General features: G+C 45.1%; 2 protein-coding genes across 4 annotated transcripts in view; both read right to left on the bottom strand.

Annotated features, from left to right (window-relative positions):
* LOC116944157 (rho family-interacting cell polarization regulator 2-like) overlaps nucleotides 1-4,023 on the bottom strand; it is a 97,989-nt gene extending 93,966 nt beyond the window's left edge. Inside the window, exon 1 of the mRNA XM_076068271.1 lies at nucleotides 3,774-4,023. The gene's annotated coding sequence lies outside the window, so the exon portion shown is untranslated. The remainder of the gene's footprint in view (nucleotides 1-3,773) is intronic.
* The window catches only part of LOC116944158 (uncharacterized), a 258,499-nt gene that overhangs the window by 130,550 nt on the left and 108,453 nt on the right, over nucleotides 1-19,496 (bottom strand). The gene's annotated exons all lie outside the window — the stretch shown is intronic.

The raw sequence follows: 19,496 nt of genomic DNA, 5'->3' as shown, positions 1-19,496 counted from the left end.
CATCAATACCAGCTAACATCATCAATACCAGCTAACATCATCAATACCAGCTAACATCATCAATACCAGCTAACATCATCAATACCAGCTAACATCATCAATACCAGCTAACATCATCAATACCAGCTAACATCATCAACACCAGCTAACATCATCAACACCAGCTAACATCATCAATACCAGCTAACATCATCAATACCAGCTAACATCATCAATACCAGCTAACATCATCAATACCAGCTAACATCATCAATACCAGCTAACATCATCAATACCAGCTAACATCATCAATACCAGCTAGCATCATCAATACCAGCTAACATCATCAATACCAGCTAACATCAGCAATACCAGCTAGCATCATCAATACCAGCTAGCATCATCAATACCAGCTAACATCATCAATACCAGCTAACATCATCAATACCAGCTAACATCAGCAATACCAGCTAACATCATCAATACCAGCTAGCATCATCAATACCAGCTAACATCATCAATACCAGCTAACATCATCAATACCAGCTAACATCATCAATACCAGCTAGCATCATCAATACCAGCTAACATCGTCAATACCAGCTAACATCGTCAATACCAGCTAACATCGTCAATACCAGCTAACATCGTCAATACCAGCTAGCATCGTCAATACCAGCTAACATCGTCAATACCAGCTAACATCGTCAATACCAGCTAACATCATCAATACCAGCTAACATCATCAATACCAGCTAACATCATCAATACCAGCTAACATCATCAATACCAGCTAACATCATCAATACCAGCTAACATCATCAATACCAGCTAACATCATCAATACCAGCTAACATCATCAACACCAGCTAACATCATCAACACCAGCTAACATCATCAATACCAGCTAACATCATCAATACCAGCTAACATCATCAATACCAGCTAACATCATCAATACCAGCTAACATCATCAATACCAGCTAACATCATCAATACCAGCTAGCATCATCAATACCAGCTAACATCATCAATACCAGCTAACATCATCAATACCAGCTAACATCATCAATACCAGCTAACATCATCAATACCAGCTAACATCATCAATACCAGCTAACATCATCAATACCAGCTAACATCATCAATACCAGCTAGCATCATCAATACCAGCTAACATCATCAATACCAGCTAACATCATCAATACCAGCTAACATCAGCAATACCAGCTAGCATCATCAATACCAGCTAACATCATCAATACCAGCTAACATCATCAATACCAGCTAACATCATCAATACCAGCTAGCATCATCAATACCAGCTAGCATCATCAATACCAGCTAACATCATCAATACCAGCTAACATCATCAATACCAGCTAACATCATCAATACCAGCTAACATCATCAATACCAGCTAACATCATCAATACCAGCTAACATCATCAATACCAGCTAACATCATCAATACCAGCTAGCATCATCAATACCAGCTAACATCATCAATACCAGCTAACATCATCAATACCAGCTAACATCATCAATACCAGCTAACATCATCAATACCAGCTAACATCATCAATACCAGCTAACATCATCAATACCAGCTAACATCATCAATACCAGCTAACATCATCAATACCAGCTAACATCACCAATACCAGCTAACATCATCAATACCAGCTAACATCATCAATACCAGCTAACATCGTCAACACCAGCTAACATCGTCAACACCAGCTAGCATCGTCAACACCAGCTAACATCGTCAATACCAGCTAACATCATCAATACCAGCTAGCATCATCAATACCAGCTAACATCATCAATACCAGCTAACATCATCAATACCAGCTAACATCATCAATACCAGCTAACATCATCAATACCAGCTAACATCATCAATACCAGCTAACATCATCAATACCAGCTAACATCATCAATACCAGCTAACATCATCAACACCAGCTAACATCATCAACACCAGCTAACATCATCAATACCAGCTAACATAATCAATACCAGCTAGCATCATCAATACCAGCTAACATCATCAATACCAGCTAACATCATCAATACCAGCTAACATCATCAATACCAGCTAACATCATCAATACCAGCTAACATCATCAATACCAGCTAACATCATCAACACCAGCTAACATCATCAATACCAGCTAACATCATCAATACCAGCTAACATCATCAATACCAGCTAACATCATCAACACCAGCTAACATCATCAACACCAGCTAACATCGTCAATACCAGCTAACATCGTCAACACCAGCTAACATCGTCAATACCAGCTAACATCATCAATACCAGCTAACATCATCAATACCAGCTAACATCATCAATACCAGCTAACATCATCAACACCAGCTAACATCATCAATACCAGCTAACATCATCAATACCAGCTAACATCATCAATACCAGCTAACATCATCAATACCAGCTAAAATCATCAATACCAGCTAACATCATCAATACCAGCTAACATCATCAATACCAGCTAACATCATCAATACCAGCTAACATCATCAATACCAGCTAACATCATCAACACCAGCTAACATCATCAATACCAGCTAACATCATCAATACCAGCTAACATCATCAATACCAGCTAACATCATCAATACCAGCTAACATCATCAACACCAGCTAACATCATCAATACCAGCTAACATCATCAATACCAGCTAACATCATCAATACCAGCTAACATCGTCAACACCAGCTAACATCGTCAATACCAGCTAACATCATCAATACCAGCTAACATCATCAATACCAGCTAACATCATCAACACCAGCTAACATCATCAATACCAGCTAACATCATCAATACCAGCTAACATCATCAATACCAGCTAACATCATCAATACCAGCTAACATCATCAATACCAGATAACATCATCAATACCAGCTAACATCATCAATACCAGCTAACATCGTCAATACCAGCTAACATCGTCAATACCAGCTAACATCATCAATACCAGCTAACATCATCAATACCAGCTAACATCGTCAATACCAGCTAACATCGTCAATACCAGCTAACATCGTCAATACCAGCTAACATCATCAATACCAGCTAACATCATCAATACCAGCTAACATCATCAATACCAGCTAACATCATCAATACCAGCTAACATCGTCAATACCAGCTAGCATCATCAATACCAGCTAACATCATCACACGCCTCACCAAAGAGAATCAGTTCCAGCCATCACATTAGGGGTGAGTTAATTAAATGTTTGACCAAATATAACAGGCTAATTTTTTTAAGTTGATAATTTTGTATGGCCCAGCGAATGATGTTATAAAGATCCAAATGGCCCTTGGCAGAAAAAAAGGTTCCCCAACCCTGCCAGTCTAACCCCAAGCCAAGGCACGTTAGGCAGTAGACTCTGTGGTTCTTTCGGTAAAGCCACGTAGGTAGAAGTAAAATAAAATAAATCACGACATTTCGAACGCAACACGAGCAGACATCGCAGCTGTCGCGATTTTCACCTGAAGACGGGCGCTTGTGTTGCGTTTGAAACGTCGTGATTTATTTTATTTATACCTACGTGAATTTACCGAAAGAACCAAAGAGTATGGATTCCTGCAGCCATGAAAGCTTCAAATCACGTTAGGCAGTGCTCCTGAAAACATCCTATTGAGAAATTGAGCTCGGCCTGGTTATAACCCAGAGATGGGGGGGGGGGGGGTAGAGGGTTAAAAAGAGGTTAAGAAATATCTATCACCTCTTGGCGGCCCCCCCTTCTCACCTCGACGTTGGCGCAAACCTCCACCCCCACCACCCCCACCACCCCCACACCCCCACACACACGTGCTCTTCTCGCAGCCCGAAGCCGTCTCTCGTGCTCACGAAAGGTATCCAGAGACATTGGACGACAAAAGTGTCTTTGTGAGCGTGAATTTAAAACTTCAACCCACAAACATATTAAAGCTGCCGCCGTTGGTGATAGTAGTGGTGGTGGTTTCGAGGCGTCACGATCGGCAACCCCCCTCCCCCCCCCCCAGCTCGAGCTTGTCCACCCACTTGAGTCGATTAATTGTTGCGATTCGAGGGGATCGATTGTTTTTGTCATATCGAGGGGGAGGGGGGGGTCACGCACCTCCATTGGCTGTAGGGATGTCGTGATCCAGTTACTGAAACGAGTTGATTAGATACAACAACAAAAACATCGATTCTTTTAGAGGGCTTCATTTCTCACTCGATATTTTCAAAAGACGCTGCTAAGCTGCTTGGCTTTGGTTACAACTACAAGATACGCCTATCCAGAATGATCATATATGGATTCATGGAGCTTCACAGCTCATCGGATTCTTTCAGTCTAAATAAAGATTCTGATATGATTTCACCCAATATTCATGAACTGCTATAAAATGTATATATATAATTTTTATGTGACTAAAAGACGAGATTTATTGGGCGTGCCAAATGTAATTCCCGTCGAAGCGTTCCAGTCTGAAGTGAACCACGAGATTAGCGTATGTATCACGAGCTACGGAAATCGATATAAGTTACTGAATCGACAAGTCATCACACCCCCTCTAAGTGATATTCCAATTTAGCGCGCCTCAATGGGCTGAGTTTACACTCAAATCACGTGCGGCAAGTTAATTGAATTGGTAATGGCATGCCACGTGTGGTGGCTAATTAGCGCTGATAGCAACATCATCCAACCGAGCCAGAGTGACGGCTGTACAAAGCAACCTCCTCCTGCAGGGCCTTGATGAACGTCGTTACACATATTAAAAGGGATATACAGTATAGAGATTTTGTTTTTCTTATTAATCATTCCAAAGAATGGGCGCTTAAACAATGCGGTTGATATGATTTAAAATGTGACGGGTTAAGTCATCGAATTAGATATTCTGGTCACTTTGTGTTGACGTGCTGGAGTTCCCCATGCGGGATTTCACGTGGCGCTGTTGCTGCTCAGCCTATAGACTGAAGCTATGGACCAATTAATTTCTCATCGTTTTTGTGGTTGTTTAATCTCCCCTTTTCCTGTAAGTCGTTAACTGTATTTGTTTCACCAAGTGAGAACTCAAGAGACCAGCACTCTACAAGGAAGTCAAAGAGTAACAATCGATCCTAATTATATTCTCAAAATACAATAATAATTTAAAACTCGTTTGTCAATCTCCTGTTAGTTGAAGCCTCCTCCTTGTCAGTTGCGGGGATTGTTTGGCCATACTTCCCCATGCTGGTGAGTACCGGATGGAGAAAGCAGCACCCAGGAACGGTTCCGATAACACATTTCACTGATGTTAGCCGTAGCCGGTAATAAAACTTAATAAAACCATGTTGAATGCATGCTAATAACGTCACGATCTGCAGGATGCTGACCCCAGAGTTCGGTAAAGAGATGGTCTAGTTTGCCTTGGTTACCAAAAGCAAACAAAAATCAAAAAAATTGGCTCTTGTCAAATATAGTTTTTCTGGCTGAAAAAGTATCGTTCTATTTGGAGTAAATTCACACCCCTAGAGTGTAAGTGACATCTAACAGATGCTGAAGAGGTTTTCTTTAGAATATGTCAATGTCTCACACACAATACCAAGTTAATGAGAAACTATAATAGGGTTCTATTTTAGTAAGGGGTTTTTTATGGTTGTGGGTGTTGCCCAGGTTTAACTGCGCTTTTGTAAACGAGCGACTGTTCGAATGTGCAGGTGCCCAGATAGTTATCGTATTTTTCTTAGCACGGTTGGCTTAGCACGCTGCGAAAGAAGTTCAACAAAATACATTGTTGTCGGAAGAAAATAAGAAAAACCGAGGCAGCCATTCCGACCGGATCGCGCTGTTTCTTCCACTATTCTCGGGTAGATTTCTCTACGGGCTGACATTGAGCATTTCCATCGCATTTGTAGAATTCTTCTTCATGTTTGTGACACGTGGAACATCTGGCAATAGTCTGAGATTCGCAGAGGAATTCTTTGTGTGCAAGCACGGCAGCTCGCCCACACAATATCACACTTTACCAACCGTCAGCACACACATCACGGGCATTCGTGCTGCATTACCCTGCTTAGTCTCAAACGTCTGCATGTTCTTACCTGGCCCCTTCGTGAACTCACGTGCGGCCCAATAATGTAATGGCAATCTTAATTTAAAAAAAAATCTAAAAGTGCAGGCTCATTGCAGTGCCCGTTTAATCACGCCGCTATGTCCACACCCCTTATATTTAAATATCATAGAGTTGAATTAAAATACGTTAATAGACGTGTGAATTTTTGCTGTGTGGTGACACATTGCAGTCCTGTACATTCTTAGCTCCTCATCGAGCAGTCGATTGTCAAAGGGCTGTATATGTACTGGACATTGTTATCCCCCCCCCACCACCAGGTCTCCGTTGAAACAGAGACGTTTGTCTCGATTCTAGATTTGAAGCTTTCGTGACTGCAAAGATCCATACTCTTTGGTTCTATTCGGTAAAGTTTATTTTTTTACCTACGTGACTTTACCGAATAGAACCAACGAGTACGTTTGTCTCGGTCAGCTCTCACCCAGTTACAAATAACATTATTGAAAGTATGTACGTCACTGTGTATTTTGAGATTTGATCTTTCGTATCATCTAGGATCATTTCTAGTTTCATTTCTGTGGTCGGTGACCGAATGGGGGGGGGGGCAGCCAGAAGCTTTGTGAAGAGATCACGTTTGTACGGAGAACTTTGAGCTTTTTCCTCTAGATTGTGTGGATTTTTCCTGTGCAATATACGCAAAGAAACAAACATTGTTCTTACATTCCCTAAATAGTTGTGGAATGAAGGCTTCAACTCTGCAACCTTTGTTGGTCAAATGTCAACTTTATTTATTTCAACGTGTCCGTTTCCCCGGTTAGTCGAATCAAAGGATTAAGAATTAATTTGAAACTATAATGGAGCACTTGGGTTAGAACAAAGTCCACATAAGCAGATGTCACAGAACTACTTCTGAGATACATTTTTCAGTGGGCTCCAACGTACGCAGTAGGAGGGGCAGCAGTTCCCCACTCTGCTACAAATTAATGTTCATCACATTCCAGTAAAAACAATATTTTGAATGATCGGAGCTGATGTTAAGGAAAGTTTATGTCAAAACCAAACTGAATTGGTAATTAGTGACAATTGGGACAACGCTTATACTATTGTTTAATCGCAGACGTCTGCGAGGATTCGAACCCAGGATCTCAGAGGGGCCATCTCGGCATTCTGACCCCTGGGCTACCCGGTGCTTAGTGGCGTAAAGTAGCTGCGCTCTATGGCAGGGGTCCCCAACCCCCGGGCCACGGACCGATACCGGTCGGTGGCCTGTTACGAACCGGGCCGCACAGCAGGAGGTGAGCGGTGAGTCCGCGCGTGGCCCGCCCATTATTTTATTATTTACCACTTCCGTCCGCGCCTCTTTCCCGCACTGCGCACTTGTCTCAGTCACAGTGTTGGTAAGCCCACAAGCTGACCCTGGCCAAAATGAGTAAAAAAACAAACGTCGCTGGACAGCTTCTTTGAAATGATGATCCCCCCCCCCCCCTGGTCCGTGAAAAAATTGTCTTCCACGAAACCGGTCCCTGGTGTCAAAAAGGTTGGGGACCGCTATGCTATGGTACACGGATAAACGCAGCTGTGACGGACACGCGTCAGGGTCAGGGCCATTCACGACTCGCGTGTTTCAATGCCGCATGTTTTCCTCCAGCGGGAGCGTCTCTTGTCAGTTGCCCCTGCTGGCAGGAGTCCTTTACGAGTTTCCGGGCTTGCTGCGCGTTCTAGGATTATGAAAATAATGTCGATATTATCGCCGCGCTTCGGGAAAAGAAAAAAGTGGCCGTGCACACTCACACACACACACGCGTGCGCGTGCGTCTCGCTCGCTCACAAAGGTGGCACGATTTGCACTCCGGTAATGGAATTTAATGGAGTAATTCGTTTGTTTATGCAGGGATGTCTGGCGGGAGTATCAAGGTTCATTTTCTTTTTTAGGAGGATCCTCTATTGCACCGCGTCTTAACCTTTGTTCACTCCACGGCACAGGCTTCTCGCTCGATCCTCACGGCGCGCCGAGCCAAAAACTCCCGGTGGGCCCAGGCGGTAGCGGTTATTTGCCCAAATGGAAATGCACAGTCGGGGATGGCTGAGGGGGTGGAGACGAGTGCATGTCTGCCACACTTCGCCGTGACCAGTGGACAAGGGGGCACGGGAGGCGGAGGGTGCGGGCTGGATCGGCCACTGAACAGCAACGGAGAGTTCGTCTGTTCTGCCAGCGAGGGTCTCTTCTATGATTCCGAAAATACCGCAGCATACGTGGAACACAATGGTTGCGAAACGCTGCTCTATTGGGTATTTTTTTTTTACAATTCTTTAAGGAGTGTTGTCGCGTGTAGCAGGAAACCATGCGTCCAGATGGGCGAATGAAGCCCTTCGCTCTGCTGCCACCCCCAGGCTGCCTCACAGCCTTTGGGGTTTCACAACTCTTGATACGGTCCACCAACTCGCCTCCAAAGCACCACCGTAGTTGCACGTGCGCACCACCACGCCACGCTTGAGCCAGATTACATTTCTGGGCATGACTCACAACCGAAGTGGTAAGCGGTGTCTGAACAAGGCTTCGTCATCCCCTCGGGAGGCCCTTGAGTACACGCTATGTCAACATCAGCAACGCAGAGATGGGTAGGCTGGCGCTGCACGCTGCCCACATCTACTCCGTCATGGTCAATATCAGCTTTAATAGATGCTCGCCAACATGAACTACACTTGCACAAGCTCGAGAGCTTTGTCTTCTGACGAAGCCACAGGTAATCCTTCGCTCCTTCACCTCTGATACCTTCATGGGCTGGAAGTGCCTTCCTCCACAATCCGTGATGTCGACTCCCCTCCCACTGTTTAAGTTTATGCGCACGCCCTTCATCTCCTCTCCCTTTCACGGAGTGTTTCTCTCTTAAATCGTAGCGCGTACACTGTATATGCCTCATTATTCTCCATGATGCACATGCCCCACTGATTAGTAGTCTTGAGATGTGGTTGTAATTAGCTGTCATCGTTGATTGCTCGTTGTTTTCAAGACGTTGCAGCCCTAATGGCTTCTGGAAAACTCTCTCTCTCTTGTGCTATCCATTTTTTCCCGTTGCTCTCTTTGTCAATTCCCAATTGCTGTGCTCCCGTTGGTTGTCTCGTTCTGCTTCCTTGAATCCTTCCGTCTTGGGTCTTTATTTTCTCCCTAACTCGCTTTGTCGCGTGACGCAACGGAAACAGCCCAATTTAAAGTCTCTGCACGAATTTGCGCAATCAAGGTCCACAGGTCCACAGTTTAGCTCCCTAAAAATTGAGAGCGTGCGCGCAAACGCGTCGCCCATGGAGGGCGTGACATATTTTTGCGAAAGTCTTTTTTTTTTCATATGTAATTGTATTTGTCAAAATATCATAGATACGGAGAACAATAAATGCATTGCGTTCCAGTGGTTTCGGTATCATCGTCCTTGTTTATTACAATATTATAATTATTGAGCAACAAAGTGAATTAAGAGCATTGATATTAAAATCTGCTTTGTAATGCGACCCAAGTTTCACATTCATATAAAGCTACCACGAGGTTGTAATTAATGATTTATAAAATCAAATCGGTACTATACTGTAATTGCATGTGTGTGTGTGTGTATTTTACGTATTTATTTAACTCGGGGGTTAAGCAGATAGTGAGGTGTGAGTGGTCTCACATTTTTTTGCTCCGAGCAAATGAAAATCCAGATTTGCTTGGAAATACCGTACATGTTTTACAAACCAAAATCGAATGTCAGATTTAAAGCGGAGAATGCTAAAAAGAGAGATAACAGTGGCGAGCCAGCCTGAGCCCTTCAGGGCCAAAGTGACTCGGAGCAAGATGTCTCGAATGTACACTGCTGTGTTATCACATAGAAGGGATGATGTATTTCTTTAATTTCCAAAGAGAAATACTTAAGATGTTGGAGACGAATATTATTTTCCGTTATTATATATTTTTATAATTACACGAGAATTCCTTGAATTATTCAGAGGCCTCCAGAGACAATGCGCGTATCACATTATGAGTATTTATTATGCTGCGAAATCTTTAATGTTTTTGGGAACAGAAACTTAAAATACACGTCGTGATTTTTGTTTAATAATTATAATTAACCACTGCGAGGGTCTCGGAATATCAAGCCTCATAAAAATGGCACTACATAAAAAAAGTTCATATATCAAGAATCTACAAATGTTTTGGGTCTAAACGGTTGGGGGGGGGCAATTCCCTCCCTCCCTCCCACCCCTTAGATCGACCACTTACCTCCCCCCCCCCCCCTCCTTCACCAACCCGGACTAACCAGTAAGTCTATCTGGTCATGTGAATGATAATATTTATGATAATGATCCTCCTGGCAGAGACTTTTGGCTCGCCATTGAACAAAGACGGTCACTGCATCGCGCGCTTTCGGATGCGCTTCTGCGGGCCGTGTCTGGAACGCTTTTCCTGCCGCTATTAGGAAGCCACTGGAGTGGCGCACTTTTAAATGTAGATTGGAAAACTCTTTTGTTTAAAACTGCTTTTTGTGTTTAGTCTGTTACCCTTCCCCAGCACCTCCGATTAACACGGGTTGGCTACGTATGGTACGAAAGAAATTCAGCATACATACATTAACTCCGAATGAAAATCTACACAATTTATGATAAAGCACAGAATTCGTATGGTATGTTCTGTCAGTGCAAACTAGATTTCGGAAATGTTCATATTTCTGAGAAAGTTTGACTCAGAAATACTGAATAAAGATCTGTCCAACTCATGTCATAGCTTGAGTTACCTCAGAAAGTCCTGGAAACGCCACGTTGTTTCTGTAACCAACTCGAACAGATGTCAACTCGAGTTCTAATAATGTAGCTTCCTCTGTGACTTTCCACCAATGCCGACCCCAGCTTTGGGCTGGACACCTGTGAAAAGAGTTCCATAGCTCATTGGGTTCTTCCAGCTTAAATCTCATGTCTATTGAAGAATTTAGGGCTACTCAAGTCGAGCCAAATTCACTGTCCCAGTGAGGAAAGTGGCTAAGCAGGGGGCTCTTTGTGTACGCGTGTGTGCTGTGGGGAATGATGTACACACTGCGCTACGAGCCCAATTGCCAGTCCTGGCTAACATCAGTGAAAAGTGGTCTCAGAACTTGCCTTGGGTATCCGCTAGGTTGACTCAAGACTGAAATGAGCACTGTCTTATGCCTGTTGAGGTGGGTAAACTCCAGCACTAGGGAAAAGAGACAACTGCACGTGGTGCTGACTACTCCACCCATCTCACGCGCCTTGGTCTTCACTAATAGTCGCTCGCTAGCGACAGATGTCGATATATATGACGGCTAAACGTTCAATTTTTTTTGTCGTCTGTGTGTGACGGCGCTTGCCTGATTGCGTGTTACGCGCGGGCCGTGTAAATGTATTACTTCTCCTCCACACACGGTGCACGGATGTGTATAGTGTGCGCATGAAAGCCGGCTACACCCAGAGGGCCACGGGGGTTTAAGAGGTCAGCTCTTTGGAAACCGCATCCAACCGGCACCCCCAAATTCACCCACCCCCCTTCTCTCTCTCTCCTCCAAGCCTCTGGGCGCATGTAGGGACACGGGGGGGGGGGGGGGCACGTATTGGCATGCAGCGCTCGCTGTCGTAATGTGCGTGCGAGGGGTAAGCCAGCGCCTTGAGCCCGGCGAACTCCAATTCCCCTGGCGTCCTGGCCAACCTGATCAAGACTCGTCACGTGCGCCCGTGTTGCTCCCGACTACACCTCGCCCCCTTTCACCCTCCCAAAAACACAACCACCGTCCTCCTGTCACCGCCTCGCAGCCGCCACGATTATTTAGGCACTTCCGAAACGACGCAGTCGCAAATTCAACCAAGATCCACCCCCCCCCCCGACCCCCGTCGCATTTTTATGTTTTGATTTCGCTTTTCCTCCGGGGTCTTGATTTCGCTCACCCCCTGTCTCGAATCTCCTCTCTCTCTTTTTTAACGATCAGAGGACGCAAGAAGATGCTCGATTGTAGCCTCTCTTTCTCTCGCTCTCTCCGCGATGCTTGCTTGGAGAGCCTCTGTCGCCGAATGAGGTTTCAAACGCGCCGCTGCGCGCATCCCCCGTGCATGGATTTATTCACGAGGCGCGTGTGCTCTGTAATGTAATTAGCTTCGCGATAAGAGGCTTGAGGGTCAGTTGTTGTTATAAAGGGTTGGCTAATACTGACCTGCTGTGGTTTTTAGTCGTCTCGCTTCGCCCGTTTAAGCTCGTCTTCCTCTCGTCACCATGGAAGGGAAATTAAATGTTGTGACGCTTTTTCTTTATCTGTTCGCATATTATGAAGTGCCGTTTGTTGCTGTCCACTTGGTGTTCGGTAGAATTTGTGCTTGTGCTCAGATACCGTGATATGAATTTGATATAAATAAATACATGTCACCACAAAATGGGACCTTTTTTCCAGTATCAAAGTATGAAAAAATAAGAATAGGTTTTACCTTTTCTGGCAATAAAAGACGTGTTAAGATGTTCAAACACCAAATAGAAACCTTCAATCAAATCTGCACCAACCACACACGGTACTTGTGGTGAACATGCAACCAAACACGCTCTGATAATATACGCATTGTCTTTGAAACTGATTGGCCTACACCAGAGACATCTTTCTTCAGGGCAAAGTCTCACCAAGTGTCAGACCAGAGAACGCCAAAAGGCGAACAGCACAAAGACAATGCCACCTATCATAACATTTATAGCCCCGGGTGAGCAGCTACAAAACGGAACCTTTTGATACTGGCAGTTCAAATTAATAGAGTTCAAATTCTTATTAGCAGCCCTGTTGTTAATGAGAGTGTGCGTGTTCACAGTCATCTCTCGTTCTACAACAACTCAATGTACTGTGAAAAACTTCGTGAAAACGTAACCTACACATTATGGAACGAATTCGCATTTAAGGAAATGTTAAACTCTAAATGAGTGTTCTTAGCTCCTTTTCAGAGGGGGACCACTCTCGCCGATAAGACACCGTTGGTGGTAGGGCCGCCACACATTTGCAACCATTGGGGGTTTGACAGCAGCACAATGCTGATGAGCGGGGTGTTGTCACGTGTTGTGTATTGTCCGGGGCCGCCCGTCAGGGGCCGCACTAAAGGCCACCAGGGGCCGCCAGTGGCCCTCGGGCCTTGCAATGAAGAACACTGCTCGAATTATAAAGTGTTTTGGGGAGGGAAAATCGAACAATGCACGGTGCTGTGGTTTGTCTTCGCGTGCTTTTCATGTCGCTCCAGGAGCTTTGCACCTCGCTCCTCCTCGTCCTAAGCTAAGCTGGGCTCGTTGATCCATTAGCTCCCCGTTCGGCAATCACCACAGTGCCTTGTAAGTACCGTGCAGGACTTTTTTTTCGCGATGACATCCGTTAAATTGCGTGGCAAACAAACAAAAGGGGATTGCTTCATTTATTCGAGTGATTTTAGTACGTCTCGGGGCACTTTAATTTTTCCGTAGGAACTCATCTCCAATTATAAAATCGAAGTCAATAGGAACAAAAGGGTTCGATATACGGAATTTCGCTTTTTCACGAACGTATCGGTTCTGTATATAGACGGATGCCGGTATGTTGTTATTGTTGGGGGTAAAGGATTGGGCTTGCGTTGACAAGCAATTATGTTTCACAGAATTAAGCTCATTAATGTGTAATACAATTCCACACAGCGTTAGGCTCGCTAATGTGCAATCTGATACAGTTCTCGTTGTGCCTGTTAATGTCCACTCATATTTACACGCGGGCGCTCGCACACGCGGGCGCGTCTTGTTTATAACGGAGCGGTAGCCCATTGAGAGAAATTTTTATTTTTTTTGAAAGGGGTGCCTTGGAACACAAAAAAATAAGCATCTGTGCACAATATTCCACTATGCATTAATGTATGGTGAACTTCTTTCGCACCGTAATCTTTGATGGCCAGCCAAAAGCTGCTGCGAGGATGACCACCGGAGTTTGCGTGATGATGGTGTTATGCCCCTTAACTATATCAGCGAGGTTATTGTGGTTCATTTGTGGTGTTGTGGTTCACGATGACCAATACGTGTTGGGGGAAGTGGGAGTCCCACACTTTATCCAACCGCATACAACCTGCCAACCTGCTAACTGCAGGTGCATCCATTTCAGGGCTCCCTACTTACTGCACATTTACCTTTGACAAAATATCACAGTTGCAGAAAATTATATAAATGCGCTAATACAAATATAATAAGAAGAAATCATATATAAAGACGGAAACATATCTGTAAATATTATTAGATGCAAGAATAAACAATAATCAACACATTTGAACCTTTATATTTTAAACAAATCAGTTGATCTGATATAAAGCCATCATAGTAATCTACGCCATATGGTGGTGGCTATACACGTGGCCTGCGTGTATGTTGAACTACTTTCGCACCGTACGTAGCCAACTGTGCTAATCCAGCACCGTTCATGCGGCGAGAGTTGGTGGATCACACAAATGCTGCGAAAGCCCCCTTTGAGCGTCAAGGAGGTGCTATATATCCTGACTCGACAGAGGATGGAGGTGCAGCAAAATGCAGACTAATATCACGTGTCCCTTTTATATGGGATAGAGTGTTGCCCCCTTGCACGCCGTGGAATTTTTTCAGGTGCTCCGGTTTTTCTCCCAAATGTATAGACACATTAATTAATTAATTGGCTGGCAACATCTTAATGTATAGATAACTGCAAAGCTTTGGCAATTGTTGGTAGTGCCGGCCCGCCGGTCTTGCTGCTGCTTTCCAGCTTGTCTGTGGTTCCCCAGCGATTGAAAAATGCAATATGCATGAATGACAGCGTTATATATATAAAACATATTATCTCCCTGAGCCAGTCATCCACCTACAACAGGTTTCCGATATTCGTTTAAATATTCAATGGGATTTCATATGGCCACTTATGCAATCATAATTGCATAATGCTATAAATGTGTCCCTCTGAATGTGCTCTCACCGGGGAACGGTAGTGCAGCGGTAAGCGCGCCGCACTATGAACGCCGCGGCCCGAGATCGATTCCTGCTCACGGCCAACACCAGTGACGATTATCTGAACCGGTCCTGGGCCTCCCCTAGTTCGACTCAGCCTCAAATGAGTACCTGGTGCGGTGTGTCAACATCGCCACTCGGGAGAAAAAGGCGGCCTGGGCGTGGTCCTGGACACCCACCCCCTCGTGGGTCATGCTCGCCTTCATGGGTGCTCGATAAGAGCACATGCCCCAACAGTCTGTTAGAGCGCAGTGTTCTTCACTAATTTTTCGAGGGAGACCACTTTCGCCGATAAGACATCATAAACGTGAGAGCCGCCACACATTTGAAACCATTGGGTATGACAGCACGATGATGGGGGTGAGTGTTTTCACATTTGTGTGGCCGCACGTCACGGGTTATACTAAAGGCCATCAGGGATTGCCAGTGGCCCGCGGGCCTTGCAATGAAGGAACACTGCTATAGAGGGGACCTTTGTCTTTGTCACCTGGTCATAAACGACAAAGGGCTTGAGATTGTGTTGCTTGATTTGTCAAATATAAACTGGTGCCTTCCTGCAAACCATCTCAACACCAGGAAGGCGACTGGGTTCAAATGAAGGTGCTCAGCCTCGGCTTAGACAACTCAGCACGCTCGTCAATAGCACTGCTTTAAAACAAATTCCGATTGTATATATATAGATTTATAGTGTCATTGTTTTCCTTGATGGCAGCGTTGTTGACGAGCTGTCTTGAGGATCTTTAAAAAAAGATAAAATAAATTAGCCTTGTAATGAATGGAAGAAAAAAATAAATCAGCCATCCGCCAGTAGGTGTCTCTAGCGGGTAATCACAATGACCGAGTGACCCCAATAAACAGTTCGGCTCGCTCTCAGGTCAGGTCACGACCTCCTAACAACATTTTCAGATTGCTCAGTAATATTGCTGATGGGTGTGTTGCCCATTCTATAACTGCATGCGGTATTCGGATTATAATCGGTAATAAAGGAACATCTTTCAATAATAGATCAACATCAGCGTGGCAAGCGTGCTGCATGTTTTATTTGACCGCAGAGAAGGTTGTTGTTGTTGTTGCGGTTGTGCTGTACAAACTCTCCGATGTGATGTCCAACGTTGCTGGGAGCTTCGGCAAGGAATTCAATTCCCAAACGGGCCTCGCCTGCGCGGCCGTGATCGTCAACCTCCGATTGATTGGCGAGGAAAGAGCTGTGTGGTGTTGCTGAACGGGTAGAGGTCGGGTAAGGCAGCGGTGAGGAAACTACGGGGCCCATGGGCTGTAACCGGCACCGTGCAATGTAAAGCACGGGGCCGTTAACGGCCCAAACGGCCAACGAACAACATTTACATCCACAATCGAGGTTTTTTTTGGGGAGGTTAGATCGCGTACATATATAAATGTGTCGTCAAACCCGCCGCCACCCGACACAGCCAATCAGTAAGGTTAGTCACGTAAACAGAACGTGCCAATTCGTTACTAGTGTAGTGGCATAGTGTAGTAGTATATCGCTGGCTGCTGGCAGGGAAGGGGATCTGCGGCTTACGGCAGCCCTGACGTCAGCAGGCCACGTGATACACCAGAGGGGGGTCCAGGGGAAAGGTCACAGAAGGGGCACACCAAGAACCCGCTGGTAGGTTCTAGAAAGGGGGCGTGGCCGGGGGCGGAGCGAGGTGATGCTGACAGTATAAGAGGGGCCCCTGTAGGGGACCTCGGGGCTGTTGTTGGAGTGGGATTCCCGTCGTGCTGCTGAAGTCTTCGTCACCGTTCTTCTCGTCGTCCTCTCCGTCTTCACCATCTCGGGGCGCCGCGAGTCAGGCAGCCTACCAACTGTCCTGGCGGAGGAGCGTCGCCGGCAATAGACGGACTAATTATTAAGAGTGTTAGCCCCGATGGTGCTTGTTAATCAAGAAGCGCCTCCAAGTCTTTTCGTCTCCGAGTTAGTCACGACACTAGTACAGCAACACCGGTGTTTTGGAGAACAAAGCCACAACATTTACAATCTGAGTACGACGTTTCACCAGTAATTACAGCTAGCTTCACGAGGCGACAGCCGGATTTGTGGAGAAATCCTCCTGTTTAGTTCCTTACATAGAGGGGTAGATGTGATGACATCACTTGTGAGCTCTAACGACACAAAAAACTTGTACTATGGATTATATTGGTCGCGAAAGCCTACGTGTTAAACTAACATTCACACCGGCCATTGAAAGTGTATGAACCGCCACTAATCGTGTACCAGAGGGAAATATCTTCGATTTGGCAATACTGTGTTTCAAATTTAAGCATGCTCACTCACTCGTTCTCTTCCAAGTATTTATGAGTACACAGCCAATGTATAGAGTCATGGCGTAGTCAAAGATTAGTGTCAGCTAATGTGCGGTTGTTCCTTATTGCAGACATCTAATCGTTATATTCGCTCCTCAGTGGGCTAGAGTGTGCGACTAACAGTCGAAAAGTTAAGTTAAAATCTCAGTCAGGGGTCGACTCCACTCACCATCTCTCCATGGTGGATACAGCTGAGTACCACTTTGTGTGAACTCATTACCTACGTATAGATGTTGAACTTCTTTCACACTGTACGTAGCCAACCGTCCTAATCGGAGGTGCGGGGGAAGGAGAACAAACTAAGCACAAAAGGCAGTTCTAAAGAAATGAGTTTTCAATCTAAATGAGTTTTCAAATTAAAAGTGGTTATTCCCTATGGATAAACTGCCCCCTGCCACAGGAACGTGAAATGAACATTGCTTCTTCAAGGGCTGCCGATGGATATGAGGATTGCCTCATTGTTTGAGCAAGGGTGACATTTTGGGCTTGGCTTGATGGCTCTGCATATGCTCAGCACGTGATTGCAAGAACAAAAATAATCAACCTGAAGCAGGAATATGGAAGTAAATAATATTTACATTAACAAAACCTGCTTTTTGAAATGATGAAAGGATAAAAAATAATCCATCTGGATTTACATCTTCAAGAGAAATGTTTTCCAGTAAATGACACTTTAGTCTGTTTTGTGATGGCACGTACCGCCAGCGAACAATCTTTATTAAATCTACCATAACACGGGAATACAGACATATTTCTAACTACGCGACTTTACCGAAAGAACCAAAGAGTATCGATTCCTGCAGTCACGAAAGCTTCAAATCAAGATTATTCATATTGTCATCACAGTGCCCATGCTGCTGGGTTCAGTGGAAGTGTGGGTGCGCTGCATTCGTACATTCTTTTTTTATGGTCTGATAAGGACAAACAATGGGCAGTATCAGAAATCAAAGCTGCTAGCGATATGACATTTTAAAGGAATGGATGTTTTCAAGTTTCGGGTTTCCCATACAACCCCATGACCAGTCGATCTGGTGCTGCCTCTGCAATAGCCGGTGCCATCTGGACGGTGGCTCCACGTCTCCAGTGAAAAGAAATAAACAAGTTTGTTTTCGAGGCTTGAAATAACTCGACAATGAAACAAAATCTACTCCAACTCTCACGACGAATACATTTAGTCGCCCGCGTAAGATTGCATTGGTTCCAAGTTATGCAAAGTATATGCTGTTAACCTTTAGGCCGCCTGTGACGAACGCACCTGTAATGCGCCCGATCTTGTCAGACCTGGGAAGCTGAGCAGGGTGGGTTCAGCAACCACCACGTGGCAACGGGGCTGCGATGACGTGGTCAGCAGGGGACAGCTCAGCAAAAAAATCGGTGCTTGTACCGTACTTCTATGCTCCCGTGTCCTTGTACCCCTACGTCCAACACAATTACCAGCGTTGTGAAAGCTGGTCAAATAACCCCCCCCCCCCCCCCCCCGCGACCTACACAGTGTGGGGAGGACCTTATCCAGCAGTGGATTGGCAAAAGAGCTTTACATGTACATGTACACGACCTTTGGGCTAATGGAATGGGCGAGAGCGCCAAAGACGGAATACAGAGCAAGGCAGTGGCATGGCCCAGCGGTAGATAGCGTGTGTCCACGGCTTTTTGCAGAGGTTTGCAGTTTGAATTCGGCAGGCTACCCTAGTTATTACTTCGGGTGTATTATCCGTAAAATAGGCATCGTCTGCTTCACAGTGGACGTTAAAGATCCCGTTAGGTCATTCAAAAAGACAAGGCTATTGTCTTCTGGTGTCATGGTCCATATTTTCCAAATTTGATCAATTACACCTCAAATTACTCAATTGGGATTGCATAGAGAAATATTGCCCCCTACTCTGAAGCAACTACAGACTATCTGTGAACATGGCTCCTTCGTGATAGCCTTGAACCATAAGAATAGGTCATATATCAAATGCACACATTGTTTCACTAATTCTTCACTCATTTTCAGAGCGGGGGGGGGGCACTTTCGCTCATAACACATGCATGTGAGGTCCGCCACACATTTGAAACCATTAGGGTTTGACAGCACGATGATGGGGGGGGGATTAACATTTGTGTATTGTCGGGGGCCGCAATAAAGGCCACCAGGGGCCGCCGG

The sequence above is a fragment of the Petromyzon marinus genome, chromosome 20, assembly GCF_048934315.1.
Source record: "Petromyzon marinus isolate PM22_M1 ecotype Great Lakes invasive population chromosome 20, UKy_Petmar_22M1.pri1.0, whole genome shotgun sequence".
Taxonomy (NCBI): Eukaryota; Metazoa; Chordata; class Hyperoartia; order Petromyzontiformes; family Petromyzontidae; genus Petromyzon; species Petromyzon marinus.
Note: the sequence above shows the minus strand (reverse complement) of the source record. Positions and strands in the feature narration are given on the sequence as shown.